This window comes from Bubalus bubalis, chromosome 6 (assembly GCF_019923935.1).
Source record: "Bubalus bubalis isolate 160015118507 breed Murrah chromosome 6, NDDB_SH_1, whole genome shotgun sequence".
Classification (NCBI taxonomy): Eukaryota; Metazoa; Chordata; class Mammalia; order Artiodactyla; family Bovidae; genus Bubalus; species Bubalus bubalis.
This window is the reverse complement of record NC_059162.1, coordinates 9,711,219-9,727,521: the sequence shown is the minus strand read 5'-3', so window position 1 is coordinate 9,727,521 and position 16,303 is coordinate 9,711,219. Positions and strand designations below refer to the sequence as shown.

Here is a 16,303-nt window from a genome sequence, read left to right as displayed (position 1 = left end):
AGCGGTCTGGAGCAGTGGGACATTTCCCGCCTCAGGGCTACATTCTTGAAGTCACAAGTGCAAACTTGTTATAACCTGTGTTGGAGCAGCAGGGGGCAGCGAGGGCATGGTGGGGGGCGGGGGGACCGGCGCTGAGCTGCCCGAGGCTGGTGAAAGGGGCGCAGAGCGGGTGGAGGGCGGGTGTGCAGGTGCATATATGCAAGTAGGGGGTGGGTCGGTGCGCCTGAGTCCGCCTGCTGGGTCCAGGCGCCTCCTCCGCTCAGATGTGCGGACGAGAGCGTGTGTGGGGCCGCGTACAAGACCGTGCGCCTGTGTGTCTCTGCATATATGAGGCTCGTGGTGGGAGGGCGAGGAAAGGCGGGCAGCCACCAGCCGCGGTGGCTGGGCATGTGGAACCAAGGAGTGGGCAGGCTGCGTGCCCCTTCCCCTGGGCCGGCCTCATGGAACCTGAATTCCAAGTCCGTCCACAGACTGCCCGGCCCCGCCCCCCTGGGAGCCGGGGCCACTCCCTGCCGGGTGCCCATCTCCCCAGCCTGCCCAGGGAATGGGGAGGGGGGGTTGCCTCCTGCCCATCCCCCCTGGCCTTGGGCTCATTCCCCCGCGCTCACTGGGCCCTCTGGACACTGGGGTGGGTGGGGGTGGTGGTGGGGGGAGGCTCTGAAAGCAGGTGACTGTTTGGGGGAACTCGGGGACAGAGCCCCCATTGTGCCCGCCCCGGAGCCGCCTCAATGGAGCTCCCGGGCACAAAGGGGCTTTGACAATGGGCAGGACATTAGTATGCAGGGCCAGCCCCTCGGCCCTCTCCCTGTCCCACAGCCCAGGGGAGGGGGGGGGGGGCGCTGCTGCCAGCCTCGTGGGTGGAGGCAGGGGATGGGGCAGGGCTGAGGCTGTAGAGATCTTAGCCCCCAAGGGCTCCCCTGGGGGCACTGCCCAGGAGACAGGGGAAGGAGACTAGACCAGGGCCCCCAAACCTGCCACTTGTCAGGGCTCTCCAAGTGGAAAAAGCCAGGGGGACTGGGAGGAGGAGGGGCAGTGCTGTGGGAGACCAGGATCCTTCCTCCCAGGCTGGACTCTTGAAGAAGCACGTGGGCAGTCTGAGTCCACCCACTTTTTGGCCTCAGTCTTCCCATCTATTCAAGGGAACTGTGTGGGTGGGAGAGGCAAAACCAAGCAACAGGCAGGAAGGTCTCAAACCTCAGCCTGCCATGTGTCAGAGTCGCCAGGCTGCATGTGGGTCCTGACCGTCCAGAATCCTTCTGCTCAGGGTGTGTGCCTGGAGTTCGGGGTGTTTAGGCTTCAGACAAGGTAGTGCCTGCGGCTCAGCCCAGGGGGATTTGGCTGATAGAGGAAGAGCCGGAACTAGCTCCCCTCCACCCCTGCCCCCACCACCACATGTTTGTCTGTCTCCCGCATCTGCCTCATCCCCTTCCCCAGGCCGTGGGAAGAGGCTTCTCCTCCTGGCCAGGGACACCCCCCGCCCTATCCCTCCTCCACCTCGACTAGCACCTTTGCACCACCCCTGCCTTCCCAAGGTGCGAGCACTGCCTGTTGGCACCACAGGACAAAGGGCAGGGTTGGAGCAACGCGGAAAGGCACCCCAGGGCTGGGAGACTGAAAGGGATTGATGCTCGAGAAAGGGCTGCAGGCAGACAGCAGGAAAAGGGACACCCCGGAGAAGCAGTGTTGCTGATTACAGACTTCCTCTGCCCTGGGTCAGGAACCCACGGGAGAGAGGGTTGGGGCCACTTTACAGAGGTGCTCCCCGCAAGGCACAATGGAAAACCTGGGCTGAGAAATGTCTTCTCCTGGCTTGCTTTCTCCTTTTGCAGTTGCTGTTGATGTCAGGAGGTCCTCCCTGCTACCCGCCTTCCTGCTCTGCCTTTAGCCATGGATGGCACACTTGGGATTGCTGGGGGAAAGGTAAGGTCTGCTCCCCTCTCTGAGCATCTTGAGTTTTTTCCCTCCACTGAAACAGTCTGATGGGGAGAGTGCAGGACTAAGAATTAGGACTCCTGGGTTCAGGCCCAACAACCCTGTTAACTTTTTCTGGGACCTCGCGCAAATCACTTTTTCTGTCTGGTTCAAGAAGCCCACATCTGCAACATGGGAAAGGTCAATTCTGCATCACCCTGCCTTCTGGGACCATGGGCAGTGGATTCAGGGACAAGGCTCTGGGATTTACGAAGAGCTCGTATTATTCAGGATTATGTTAGGCCCTTTTCTAGCCTTACATCATCTAATTCTCAACAATTCTAAAAACTAGACACTATTTAAAAGTTCCATTTTGTAGACGAGACAACTGAAGCCCAGAGATGTTAATAATTTGCCCAGGCTTGTACAACTAGCAAGTGGAGAACTGAGATTCAAGCTCAAGCAGGTAGTCTGTCTCCAGAGCCCACATGATGAATCACTGCCCCATACTGCCTCCCTAGTGAAAATATTCAGAAGACCATGGGCAGCTGAGAGAAATCAGCCAGGATATTCAGATCACTGAGGGCTTTTCCAAACCTATCTTCATAATAACGCTAATATGTCATTTGCTTTTTTTTTTTTTTTTTCACTTTCATTTTCTCATGGGTGTTCAGTAGAATTTTCCAGAATCAATGTGATATTGTAACCTATTGAATGCAGAAGCAGATATGAGATACCAATTGTCTTCTGTTAAGCCAGATATATCACACAGATTTGAGACAGTGAGACAGTGCCACTTACTAAATTTTGTTTGTTTTTAAATATAGCTATTTTTCATTAAAAATATGTCATTAAAGTTGACATCTAAAATAGGTTGATTGTTATTTTTGAATGAAGTGATACATATTTTAAGTTTGCTCTTTCTAACCTATCAGCAGATGTAATCCGCATGAACAAAACTCAATAAATTTTAAGATGTGAAGGGAGTCCTGAAATCAACAAGTGTGAGAGCCACCGCCCTAGACTCAGACATCCTTACCTTCTCCTCTTGCTGTTGCCTGTGACTTTTTTTTTTAAGCAGACCAACCAGGGAGATTTGGACGTGGGGAAAAGGTCTTGGGGTTGAAACTAGGATGAGGGCTGAAGTTGAGTATATAATGCTAAAAAGTTAGGCCTAACCCCACTTGAGAACTATCTCCACATGTCTCCTAGCCTGCAAGCTCCTGCCCAGAGGTATGCTCAAGACCACGGGCCTGTCTCAGGCTGGATTCTGGTCTCTGCCCCTTTCGCAATCCAGATGCCCACTGACAAGTCCAACATCAGGCAGGGGCAGACCTTCCTGGTGAGGAGAGAAAACTTCTGTGGATACCCATGTGGATTTTTGTGTTTGGGCCAGCAATGCTTAATCTGCTGCCTGTAATCTTAGGATGAAACTGTCTCCACAGGATGGGGAGCCTGGTAGGAGATAAATGTCTCTGGAAGTTCCCAGGAGAATTGGATAATAGGGTCTTATGTATACCCTAGTCTGGGCTTCCCAGGTGGCACTAGTGGATAGAACCTGCCTGCCAATGCAGGAGATGTAAGAGATGCAGGTTCGATCCCTGGGTCAGGAAGATCTCCTGGAGGAGGGCATGGCAACCTACTCTAGTATTCTTGACAGAGTTGGACATGACTGAAGTGACTTAGCATGCACAAATGTGCACCCTAGTCTAGGACACTCCTAAGCTTCTAAAGCCCTAAAAGTCAGGACCCTCCCCCAGAATCAGCAACCAGAAAGACTTTTTACCTAGAATCAAGCTGGTCAGTAGGCACTCTGTGCCCTGGGGTAGAGGGATCCAGGGAGGGAAAAGATGCGCTTGCTTCAGGGAGTCCACAGTCTGACAGGGGTGTAGGCCCCTCCCTAGAGGAGCCCCCGTTATTGAAGGAGACAGGATGTCTCCTCCAGTATTACCACTGCCCAGGATGTCCTGGGCAAAGTCACAGACACAAAGGACAAGGGACAGGCAGGATGCTGACAAGAAGGAGTACAAGATGATAGAGCATTTAGGGAAATAGGAGGATGGAGATTTGCAGGAGGTGTGAGGTTAAGATCCATAGGCCTGTGTGAGGGCCCAGGGTAGAAGGGTGTGGCTCAGGGATTGCCGTGGGATATGCTCCCCCAGTACAAGGTCTGAATAGATTGGAGTCCCTAAAGAGGGGGTGCTGGAGGGGATAGGAGAAAGGCTGATATAAAGCAGCTTGAAGACTGTGATTGGGAACTTTAGTCTGAAAACCGATAGAGATGTCTGGGTAGGAAAGGGGCAAGGTAAAACTGATGCTTCATGATGACAAGTGCAGTGATGAGTCCGTGAGGTGAAGGGAGAGCATCAAGGAGAAAGAAAGGCAGGAGTCAGGAAAGTCCTGAGGAGGCTGCTGTGGGCACCCAGGCTCATGGGATGGACGGGCTGATCGGGCGGCAGGCAAGAGGTTGGCTCACACACCTGAAAGGAGTTGTGGGGGGAGGGGGGAAATGGGCAGGGAGGGGACAGGCAGGGCCATGGAGGGACCAGGGTGAGATGTGGGGACAGAAAGAAGCTGCCATCTTTGGCCGGAAGAAGTAAGTTGCCCAGAATGGGGAAAGACACTCTTTTAGGGAAGCTCACCAGCTCAGTTACATTTGTCATATCTGAGTTGAACGCAAGACATCTGCTAGGTGAAAACTTATGAAAAGAAAGGGCCAGGGACGTGGAGACCCAGGCTCTGGCTGTGGCCAGACTGTTGGAATGAAGATAGGAAGCTCATCTTCAACAACTTGATAATTCTCCCACCCTTCCAAAGTCTAGAAGGGTGGAGAGATAGAGACCTAGGACAGACCTCAGAAAAAGCCCCAGGGAAGGGCTGTGGCAGGCCCAGGAGCCAGGCAAGATGATGGAGTAGAAAGAGTCACAGACGTGGGGGAACCACGATAGCCAACAACTGCACTGTTTTAGTTTCCACTTGTTGAGCACCATTCCAAGCCCTTTACAAATACTGACTCTGTTAATCCACAACTGTAACTTTTAGCCCCATTGTAAGGATGAGGGAATGTGCAGCTACAAAGCGGCACAAAATGGATTGTAAACCCAGGAAGTCTGACTCCAAGGCTGTGCTCCTAACTGCTATGCCTCTGCCTTTCAGGCAACAGAAATGCACCCTGGGATGCACTGTGGGTCGCACCTTCCTTCCAGAAGAGGCCTCTTGACCTGATACAGTAATCCCTGCATTTCTCTGAGTTTCACAGCTCCCCTCACAAGCCTTAATGATGGGCTTTTGTTTGTTGTTTGGGAGCTTTTTGTTTTTGCTAGCGTCCACAGGGTGGTCTCCCTCTCTTTTCCAAACTCCAGATCTCTTTCCTTCTATGGACATGCTTCCTGAAATCTAGCCTAAGTCCTTCAAGTTGCAGCCCCAACCCTTTCCCTAGGTCTTCTGCCATTGGCCACATCCACTCCTTGAATACTACACCTTTTCAGGGACCTGAAGTGCTAATTAAGCCCTCTCAAGCCCATGCTTCTCCAGCCTCCTTCTCCAGGCCACCATTTCAGTTCTCACTTCTCTCCTGCATTCCATAGCCAACCCCTCCCTTCTCCCCACCACCTCAAATCCAGCTCCCAGCTGGCTGACACCCACGGGAGGGTTTTTCCCATAATCCCTTTCTCTCTGCCCTTTCAAGGTTCTGATGGGGGGAGGGGATGAAGAGGGACCACGCAAATGCACTGTCTCCATGAAAATGGTGGCAACGCCTATAATAAACTTGGATGAAGGGAGAAAAGCATTGAACTCAGCCTATGGAAGAGAAGGGGTGATGTGGTAAACTCAGAAAGCTCTGATTCCCAAGAGCTGCTCCTTCCAACCACCCTTCACTGGGTGCTAAAACAGTTGGATTCCAGATCTCCCATCTCTCTAATCTTTCTGCAGTTTCATCTTAACAGTGTGCCTTGGACTCTCCCTTCTCTCTGCCCCTTCCAGGGCCTCACCACCGTCCCGGACAGCTTGGCCTCAACCTGGACCGTAGCACTGACCAGTCAGGCAAGAGAAGAATCTAGGCTAGCTGGGGAGGGGATTGAGAGTGGAAGTTTCTTCGTTCTGTCCTAAATAACCCTTGGCAGGGAAGCTGAGGGGCTCTGTGGCCCAACATCTCTTTCCCTCCCCACCAATGCCAGGGGGTTCAGCCTACCTTCCATCTTGTGTGCAGAAACCAAACATTTTACTAAAAGATGCAAGAGGCCGTTTCTCCTTTTTGTAGAAGTGGGTCTTTCTGCCTGACTCACTCCCCCACCCAGAGCCCTAAACCCCTTATTCCATCAATCCCAGCATGGCCCCAGAGGACTTCATTTAAGCTCACCCAGATCCAAGTGCGCCAGCCTTTCTGCTCCCTAGGGAGGACTGGGGAAGGAGGGCCCTGGGTCTTATGCCATGCCCTTCCCTTCTAGCCCAAGCCAGTGTGCACAGAGGTGCAGGTACAGAGATGGGGCACCCACCATCCAGTGGGGCACAGGGACGAGGTGGGAGATGCCAAGGGCCTGACAACTAACCCTCCCACACAAACAGATGCGTCCACAGACTGCATGTGGGGCGATGTTGGGGAGACAGATTTTTTCCCCCAGAGTAGGGGACAGCAGTGGGATTCTGCACTGAACCACAGAAGGGATGGGACCATACCCCTGCCCCCCCACCCCCCTGTGTGGAGTCACTGCCATTTGATATCCACTGAGACAAGTTGGCTGCTCTGCTCAGGGTGGAGGGTGGGGGGATGGCTCAGAAAACAGCAGCTCCTTTCAGGGCCTAGGTTGGCAAGGCCTTTGGGAGGCTGGACTGGCCCAGATCACCCCCAACACCCCCTCTCTCCCTCCCACGCCACCACCACCAAAGGACTGGAGGGCGGCGAAAAGGAGTTGGCACTGCCTGGGCCATGCCTATTGCCTCTGTAGACCAGCCCTAGCCCCCCTCCTTGGCATGATGCCTTCCCTCACCCTCCTCCCTCATTTCCTCCTCCCTGAAGACCTAACTATAAACCAGGACACCTGGTTCCTTCTACACTTGGTCCCTAGTACCCAGCTTATACTATGAGGAATTAACATGCCTGCCCCTCAGCACAGGATGGTGCCCACCATCATGCCAGGAACATAGAAAAGAAATCCTTGGAGATTAGGGAGACAGTTTTAAGATGAAACTAAATGGAACTCAGTGGTAGCTGCTGGTCTCTCCTCAAACTGGTTTCCTGATAGCCACCCCAAACCCCCCTCATTCCTAAACAAGCGTCGCTCCTCATAGGACACCGAATCTCTCACCATCTCCCTCCCACCCAGAAATGCCTAAAGCAGTCCTGGTGGGGGAAAAAAAAAAAAAAAATTCAAGCACCACAACCAAGGCAGACAGGCTAAAAATCTTTAGCCAGAATGTGTATCAGTGAGCAACAGCAGCAGGCTTTAAGCCTAGGCCTCCTTTGGGGTCCAAATTTGTATTGGCTTCTTCACCACCCCACTTTCCCAACTGTCTCACTTTGCAGTGGGGAGGGGGTTATTAACGGGGAGGCATGTCTTGAAATGGGAGCCAAATTGGAGTGGAGGGAAGAAGTTAAGTGGGCAGGGGGTCCCAGTCATACCAAGCTACTACATCTTCCTAATCTGAGCTGTATAATATGAGCAGTAGTTACACATACAGCTTTCTTCCTCTGTGTGAATTATGTGTGGGTGTCACTATGTGTCACAGCATGGGGAGGGGGAAAGGGGCTGGGCATGGGAGTGGGAGTAACCTGATGATCCTGGGAAAAGGGGGCGCTGTCTGGAGTGCCTGTGGGGCGTGCATGGTTATATGTGGTAGTTACTGAATTAGTTGGAAAGCTGTGATGCAACTCCAGGTCTGCCCAATAGGAAGGGGTATTAGGAAAGCCCCTTCCTGGGCTGAAAGCGCTGAGGTGACCAGCTTAGGTAAATTTCCCTTCTTGGAGAGCCCTTCCCAGACGCCCAAGGTGGGAGGCTAAGGAATAGGACTGTACCACTGAGGCCAGTCAGGGTAGGGACCCAGGGACTGGGGGCCCCGGTATCTCTGGAGAGTGAGGTAAACGGGACCCCGGCCTAGGCGGCAGCACTCTTTCATTAGGGCCAGGGTCTTACCTTGGGTCCAGGGTGGAGTGGCCCCTCGGATGGGCAGCGGGACAGACGGACGGACGGGGCGGGCAGGCGTGAGGAACGGAGCTGTGCAACCGGCAGGGCCAGGACTCTTAAACCCGGAGCTGGGATCAGATAAGGGCTGGTCCAGGGGCCAGGGCTGGGGTCGGGCCGGCCGGGGGCAGAGCTGGGCCGGGCCGGGCCGCCCCCTCCCTCCGCAGCGCAGAGCCAAACTTTGCGTGAATGGAGGGACCTGGAGGGGCCGGGCGGGCGGGGGCGGGGGGCTCCGGACAGACCAATGGGAACGTGGAGCGCCAGGCCCGAGCCGCCGGGATTGGAGGGGCCTGGGCAGGGGGCGGGGCGTGTGGAGCAACGAAGCGGAGCCCCAGACAGCTGCAGGAACGGGGCAGAGAGCAACACCCAAAGACAGAGACCCAGACAGACTCAGGAGAAAGAGATGGAGAGACGATAGGCGAAGCGATAGAAGCCGAGCTGGCAAGGTGACAGAGGAAAAGAGAAGGAAGAAAAAGGAGGCGGTCGTGTCAGGGATGGGGAACAGAAGCGGGAGCTGGCGGGGGCGGGCCTGGGGCCGAGTTAATGAGGTGGAAATGAATTCAGCACCCGCCCAGTGGCCCGACAGGCAGCGCCGAAGGGGCGGGCTCCGGGGGCTACGGGGTTATATCCCTCGGCACCATTTCCACGCTGTTTGCCGTTTTCTAAGCGCTGAGTGAGGTCCTGCGAAATGCGCAGACATCATTCCCACCTGCAGTGGCTTGGTTTGAGAGGGGGCAGAACATGCAGCCCTAGTGCCTGGGAGGTGCCAGAGGCTGCAGAAAGGGAAAGAGCACTCTACTTAGGAGGTCTCAGGTGGGAGGACAGACTTCCGATAAGGTCCCTAAAGAATGCAGAGGATTCAGGTACTAGGAGATGATGGGGAGGGAATTTAAGGCAGAGATAGCTGCATTCAACAGTTCTGGGAGGACAGGCAAATACAAGTAGGCTTGGGAAAGAAACAGCAGCAAAGTGGTCCATTGGACTGGAATATAGAATGGTGGTTCTCAACCTTATCATCACAAGGGACTTATTTGATTATCTGAATCCATGTTTTGAGAGGTTTTTCTCCACAATCTCCCATTCTTGGCATACATTAAGAAAGAAAACATTTACTTCCCCATTTCTATACATCATAGATATTTAACTACTAATCAGTAAACCGTATTATCATATTGAGTTGATACACATCTGGGGGAGGAGAAAAGGAAAGAAACTTGACATTTTAGCTTAGTTCAACTTCTAAACGCCCTATGATGGATAAATGTCCGTTCAAACAGCCCCATGGGGCAGGCCGTGGGGGCAGAGGGGGTTGCACTGGGCTGAAGTAAGCACCACACGTATAGTGATTGTGGTGGGGGAAGATCTGGACCAAATATAGAGCTGTGCCCATTCACGGTCAACTCTGAAGGCGATGGAGAGCAATGAAGGTGTATTGAGCAGGGGGGAGACAAAGCTATAGCAGAATTTTAGGGGGGTTAATCTGGACGTGAGCAGAATGGTGACTCAGGAGGGAATCTGGCAGCAATCCTAGACTCTTCCTGAGCAAAAAGGTGGGGCAGGAGGGAACCTGGCAACAATTCTAGGCTTTTCCTGAACAAAAAGGTGACTCAAGATGAAACCTGGCAGCAATCCTAGACTCTTTCTTTACCTCCCTTATCTAAGCATTGCATCTACTTTTCTAAATCCCCTAAATCCCGCTCCCTTCCTCCCTAGCTCATCATCCAGTGGTCCAGGACCCCATCACCTCTCACCAGGATTACTGCAGCAGCCTTTCAACACCTACCTTTGGTCATTCTCCACTCTAACAATCCTTCGAATCATGAAATCCTTCTTTTAAAAAGAAACACCAGTGCCTCTGAAACACAAATCTGACTGTTTCACTTCCCAATTTAAGCTTTCAATGACTGCCCATTGTCTATAAGTCAAGTCCAAATTCTTAACCATGGAACAGAAGGCCTCTTATGGCCTGGACCACTCCAGTCTCTTCTTCTTCCACTGCCCCTACATCCCAACCTACAGGTTCCTCCTCCAATACTCAAGGTTGAGTCTTATGTTCTCTTTCCATGTCCTGCCCCTGGAGCCTTCATGGTTTACACGGCTCCAGCTATGTTTCCTGAGTTATACCCAGATCTCTGTCTTCAGTCTTAGGCTGTCTTTAGAGGGTTACCTCCACAATTCCAGTTCCTTGCTGGGGATTTCCACTCTCAACTGGACAGGCACCAAATTGAACTCATCATCTTCCACCCCCAGTGTGACACTTCTCGTGGCTTCTGTGACTTCTCATGACTTACTCTGTGTTTCTCCCGGTCAATCAGATTAAAAAGTTAGAAGTCATCTTCATTCTCACCCTTACCAACTGTGCTCCATCCATCGGGACGTCAACTAAATCCTGTCATGTCTCCCTTTGGCCTATTTCTCCAGGATATTCTTTTTCATTTCATGGCCACTTTTAGGGTCAGGAAGATCCCTAGCAGCCCAGGACCTTGACCCGCCCTTCACCTTTCCTTCCAGTCTCAAAGGAAGAGGCAGCCTGTATTCACCATGCCACTCTTTGTGTCCTTGGATCAAAACCTCAAACTGGTGGCCCTTGCTAACAGGTCACAGCCCAAACTCACTAGCTTGACGCTTAGAGTACTCCTCTGAGGAGTTGGAGGGGAGGAAGAATCAAAGGGCAGAAGCAGAAAGAGATACCTAGTGGTGAAGAAGTCTCTGGAGAAGTTCCTTACAAAAGGTCTTCATTTCTGTGTAGTTCAGAAAAGTCATTCACTGAAACTCAAGGTGTGGCAGGACTGGACAGTTAGAAAGCACTTAGACATTCTAGAATAGCAGGTGTGTGGGGACTGTAGAAAGTGTACAGATAACTTGAATGGCATTGTTGAGTTTTCCATTTTAAAATAGTGATTTAAATAAAAGTTTTGTTCTTTTTATGTTTTATACAATTATAGAGATATCTATTATGTATATTGCTTTTTGCATAGTCAGTTTTTAATTTTTGTCTTGTTACAAAAGAGAAGTCTCAAAACAGTCATTAGGAGACCAATATGGAATCAGTAGTACAGACATAGGAAATTCATATGTGTGAGTGTTCACTATGCAAGATACACATATTACTTGAGATGGGAAAACGGAGAGGTTCGGCAGCTCACCTATGGTAACAGAGCAGAAAGTGTTAGATTTGGAATTTGAATCCACATATGTTGGACTCCAAAGTTTGTCTCAAGGTAATACTAGAGTGAATTTGCATGGTTGAAACAAAAACTCGGCATTATGAACACACGTTTGTATGAAAAATTTGCCAGGGTTGCCGTGTCCAGTGTTTCCCAATTTGGGGAACCGGCGTCCTTTGAGGACCTCCCCCCCACCCCATTCCTCACTTTAGCAAGTTCTATCTTTCTTATTTTCAATGACTCCTTTCCAACTCATTCCTTCCAACTTCGGCCTCATCCCTTCCTTTATCTCGTCCGTATAGGGCAGGGGCTTCCTCAGAGCACAGAGGGCCGCAGAGATGAGAAGCCTGTTTGGGGAGGAGAGTCCACAAGCAGGCAGCAGTATGAGGGGAAAGGCCAGTGGACAGAGGACAGGGAACCTTTGGGTCAGGAGGCATGAGGAGGCTCAGAGTAGACAACACTTCACAGTCAGGGGTGCCACCTAGAAACAGCAGATGTTGACAAGGAGAGGATGCCAAGGGGCATTTTAGTGTTCAGGCCCCATAAGGCTGAACAATTTCCATTAGTAGTAGGGTGCCTACTAGCTGGATAATTCAGACCACGGAGGAGAAAGCCAAGAGACGGACTGAGCCTTCCCCCCGCCAGCCACGAATGGATTCATTATTTAGATATACCACTTCCTTTCAGTAAATGAGATATACACAAACATTTATAAGACATAAGTTATGGGATGCTTAATCACATGACCAAAGTGTTCTTCCCAGAGTTTCTGTAACTAGGTGGTTTGCTTGTTGTGTTGTTCAGTCGCTGAGTTGTGTCTTGACTCTGCGGCACCGTGGACTGCAGCACTCCAGGCTCCTCTGTCCTCCACTGGCTCCTGGGATGTACTCAAACTCATGTCCATTGAGTCAGTGATGCTATCTAGCCATCTCATCCTCTGAAGCCCCCCTTTCCTTTTGCCTTCAATCTTTCCTAACATCAGGGTCTTTTCTGAGTTGGCTCTTCACATCAGGTGGTCAAAGTATTGGAGCTTTGACTTCAGCATCAGTCCTTCCAATGAATATTCAGGATTGATTTCCTTTAGGAATGACTGGTTTGATCTCCTTGCTGTCCAAGGGACTCTCAAGAGTCCTCTACAGCACCACAGTTTGAAAGCATGAAGTCTTCAACACTCAGCCTTCTTTATGCTCCAACTCACATCCATACATGACTACTGGAAAAACCATAGCTTTGACTATACAGACTTTTTTTGGCAAAGTGATGTCTCTACTTTTTAATACACTGTCTAGGTTTGTCATAGCTTTCCTACTAAGGAGCGAGTCTTTTAATTCACAGATGCAATCACCATTCACAATGGAAACAGTGGAAGACTATTTTCTTGGGCTCCAAAATCACTGCATATGGTGACTGCAGCCATAAAATTAAAAGACGCTTGCTCCTTGGAAGAAAAGCTATGACCAACCTAGACAGCATATTAAAAAGCAGAAACATTACTCTGCCGACAAAGGTCCATCTAATCAAAGCTATGATTCTTCCAGTAGTCATGCATGGAAGTGAGAGTTGGACCATAAAGAAGGCTGAGTGCCGAAGAATTGATGCTTTTGAACTGTGGTGTTGGAGAAGACTCTTGAGAGTCCCTTGGACAGCAAGGAGATCAAACCAGTCAATCCTAAAAGAAATTAATCCTGAATATTCATTAGAAGGACTGATGCTGAAACTGAAGCTCCAATACTTTGGCCACCTGATGCAAACAGCCAACTCATTGGAAAAGACCCTGATGCTGGAAAAGATTGAAGGCAGTAGGAGAAGGGGATGACAGAGGATGAGATGTTTGGATGGCATCACTGATTCGATGGACATGAGTTTGAGCCAGCTCTGGGAGATGGTGAAAGACAGGGAAGCCTGGCGTGCTGCAGTCCAGGGGGTCACAAAGAGTCGGACATGACTGAGCAACTGAATGACAACAATCACCATCCTCAGTGATTTTGGAGCCCAAGAAAATAAAGTCTGTCACTAGTACTTTCCTTTTTTTTTTAAATTAGGGCCTTTCTAACTGGTCCAATGGACAGAAATTCTATTAACACCCAATGTACTGCAATAGGAGGGAGGTAACAGGGAACACACGAACAACCAGGGACCAGGAGCCAGGCAGCCCAGATCTCAGGCCTGTCTATTCTTTTGGGACTCATCTCTTACCTGTAAAGTGAGGACTAATTCTGGACTGCCTCTAAAGACATTGACTTTTAAATCCTGGTCTACTTCCACCCAGTCCTATAAAGCAAGATAGACCTGTGTATGAGAAGGCTCTGATCCTTTTGCTCCTCTGAACTCAGCCAGAAGACAGCAAAGCCCTCAGCTTCAGAAGCCCACTGGGGCTCCGTGTGCCTGGATCTGTGCTCCACTTCTCCCCACTCCATCCTAATCTCCAGCCACATGCACTCCGGCAAACATATGCTACCTCTCCTCTGAACTTTGTAGGGCCTCATCTCCCTTGAATCTATAGAAATTGTTATAATCTATCTGATTGGCCTCCTTGCTCCATTAAGCTCATATCCTCAACCATCTCCTGACTCCATCATGCTTCTTCTCCCACTTCCAGCCTTTTACCCAAGAAGTTTCATGATATTGCTCAAGGAAACCTTCCTGGATTGGTTGATCCCAAGGCTGCCACATACAGGTGCACAGTTTGTGGACTGCACAAAGGCACCTGCTGAGGGGGCAGACTGAGGACCAGCATTCAGTTTGCCTTTTGTTGCATCATGGCTCAGAGCAGTGTTTACTGGAGGGACTCCCGTTTTCACTTTTTTAACCCCAAAGTACCACTTGCTACATGCCATAAGGAGTACATCTGCCCAGAGAGGGTTCCTTTTTGCTATTTTGTACGAAGTTTCTTTATAGACCAGCAATGTGGCCCCAGCTGTGACCCTCCTGCCCTCAATATTTTCCAGTTCCAAACCCAATCTCCCATCATCACACTGTACTGACATATTTAATTGGTTCCTTGTAAAGTTGCTTGCTTTATCCCATAATACTGACAGCTGGGATCTTGCCTATGTTTCTGTCTCCTGGTACCTAAGAAAATGTTTTTTCCCTCACTCTGTTCAAGTTCAATGATAAACAAAGAGTTGAGGTTAGATACCAAGCAAAATCCAGGACCAGAAGGATCGGCAAAGCAGGGCAGGGGGTTGTGGGCTTCTTCTTTGTCAGCAAGGCTATGCTCAAGGCAGCCTAGACTGAGGCAGGGGGCTGGCTGATACAGCTTCTGGGGGGCCCTGTCAGCTCTGCCATCTCCCCCTCCAGGAAATGGGGCCAGTCCTATGCAAATACGTTCTTGCCCAGGAGTTTGGTTTCTTCTCCCTGGGCGCCTGGCACAGTGGCACCAACGTGAGTGGCTGTTTGGCAGGACACAGAAGGGCAGGCTAGCAGTCCCGAGGCTCAGGTGACAGGGCTAGGCCCAGGAGACAGGGATGCTGACGGGGCTCTAGCTGCCCTCCTGATGCCAATCTCAGGCTGAAAACTCGATATTTCCACTTAGAACAAGAAACACAGGGGAGAAGGCTAGGAGAGGAGGGCAGTGTACCAGGAGTGCCCCCTGCAGGTCTCACTAGGTGGCACTAGATCAGGCGAAGGTGGCGCTGGGTGGGTGGGGATTTCGGGAGACGCCTGGGCGGAGGATAATGAGAAGGAAGACCATAGCTAGCATCTTCCAGGTGGCGCCAGTGGTAAAGAACCCACCTGCCAATGCAGGAGACATAAAGAACGCAGGTTTTTCCCTGGGTCAGGAAGATCCCCTGGAGGAGGGCATGGCAACCAACTCCAGTATTCTTGCCTGGAGAATCCCCATGAACCAAGAAGCCTGGTGGGCTACAGTCCATGGGGTCGCAAAGAGTCGGACACGACTGAGCGACTAAGCACAGCACAGGGAACTACGATCCCACAAGCTGAGTTGGTGGCCAAAAAAAAGAGAATACTTTCATGTTCTGGTTTTTATGTAGCAGTGTGCCTTCATGCACGTTTACATATATGAACATAGTAACTGCTTATATTGCTTTGCCATAGATGTTGCATTACCAAGGGAGTGACAAGATGTGTGAGTGTGACCACTTCTCTGCCAATATCCAACTCTGTGACATTCAGTAAACCATTTAACCTTTCTCACTTTTAGTTTTCTCATCCATAAATAGAGAAAATAGTACTTATCTCATAGGGTATCACCCAGGGTTTTTAAATGAGGTGTGTCTAGCTCAGAGCTGATATTCAAAGAATCCTTAATAGTAGTGTCAGTATTCGGAGAAGGCAACGGCACCCCACTCCAGTACTCTTGCCTGGACAACCCCATGGACGGAGGAGCCCGGTGGGCTGCAGTCCATGGGGTCGCGAAGAGTCGAACACGACTGAGGGACTTCACTTTCACTTTCCACTTTCATGCATTGGAGAAGGAAATGGCAACCCACTCCAGTGTTCTTGCCTGGAGAATCCCATGGACGGAGGAGCCTGGTGGGCTGCCGTCTATGGGGTCGCACAGAGTCGGACACGACTGAAGTGACTTAGCAGCAGCAGTGTCAGTATTCTGTGCTTATGTGTCTTTCTCCCGAGCAACCACGTGCTTCTGGTGGGCAGGGACTTATTTCTGTAACTGCTCCCAGCCAGCACATTACCTGGCACTTGGGCTCCATAAGAGTTTGTTGAATGAAGAGTTAGTAAGCCCTAACCTAGACTTTTTTGTTGGACATCTGGGCTGTTTCTAGACCTTTCACTGTTAACAAATTATACTCCAAAGCCCTTCTATTTACATTGCCTCATTCAATCTGCACACCCTGTGAAGTAGACGGAAAGAGGCTATTTGCACATATCCACGTCCTGGAAAAGATGGAGCAACTGTGGCTGACTGAAATGGGTCACCTCGCAAATCAGTGACAAAGGTCAGAACCCCTGACCCTACCTCCCTTCCTTGAGTGGATCTCTTTTCTCTCTGACTACTTTCTTCTGGATCAGGGTGGCCTCTCTAAAAATGAAGACTGTGATGGCGGGCCTGACCAAGAGCCT

The 16,303-nt window shown here is 50.8% G+C and overlaps 1 protein-coding gene and 1 long non-coding RNA gene across 2 annotated transcripts in view; one reads left to right on the top strand and one right to left on the bottom strand.

The window, feature by feature from the left end:
• Positions 1-11,018, bottom strand: part of KCNJ10 (potassium inwardly rectifying channel subfamily J member 10) — a 35,897-nt gene extending 24,879 nt beyond the window's left edge. Inside the window, exon 1 of the mRNA XM_025287544.2 lies at positions 8,043-11,018. The gene's annotated coding sequence lies outside the window, so the exon portion shown is untranslated. The remainder of the gene's footprint in view (positions 1-8,042) is intronic.
• LOC123333956 lies at positions 899-5,698 on the top strand. The gene is made up of 3 exons (XR_006551567.1): positions 899-1,305; positions 1,830-1,920; positions 5,068-5,698. It is a non-coding gene; the product is annotated as an uncharacterized LOC123333956 (long non-coding RNA).
• Positions 11,019-16,303: the final 5,285 nt, after the last annotated feature.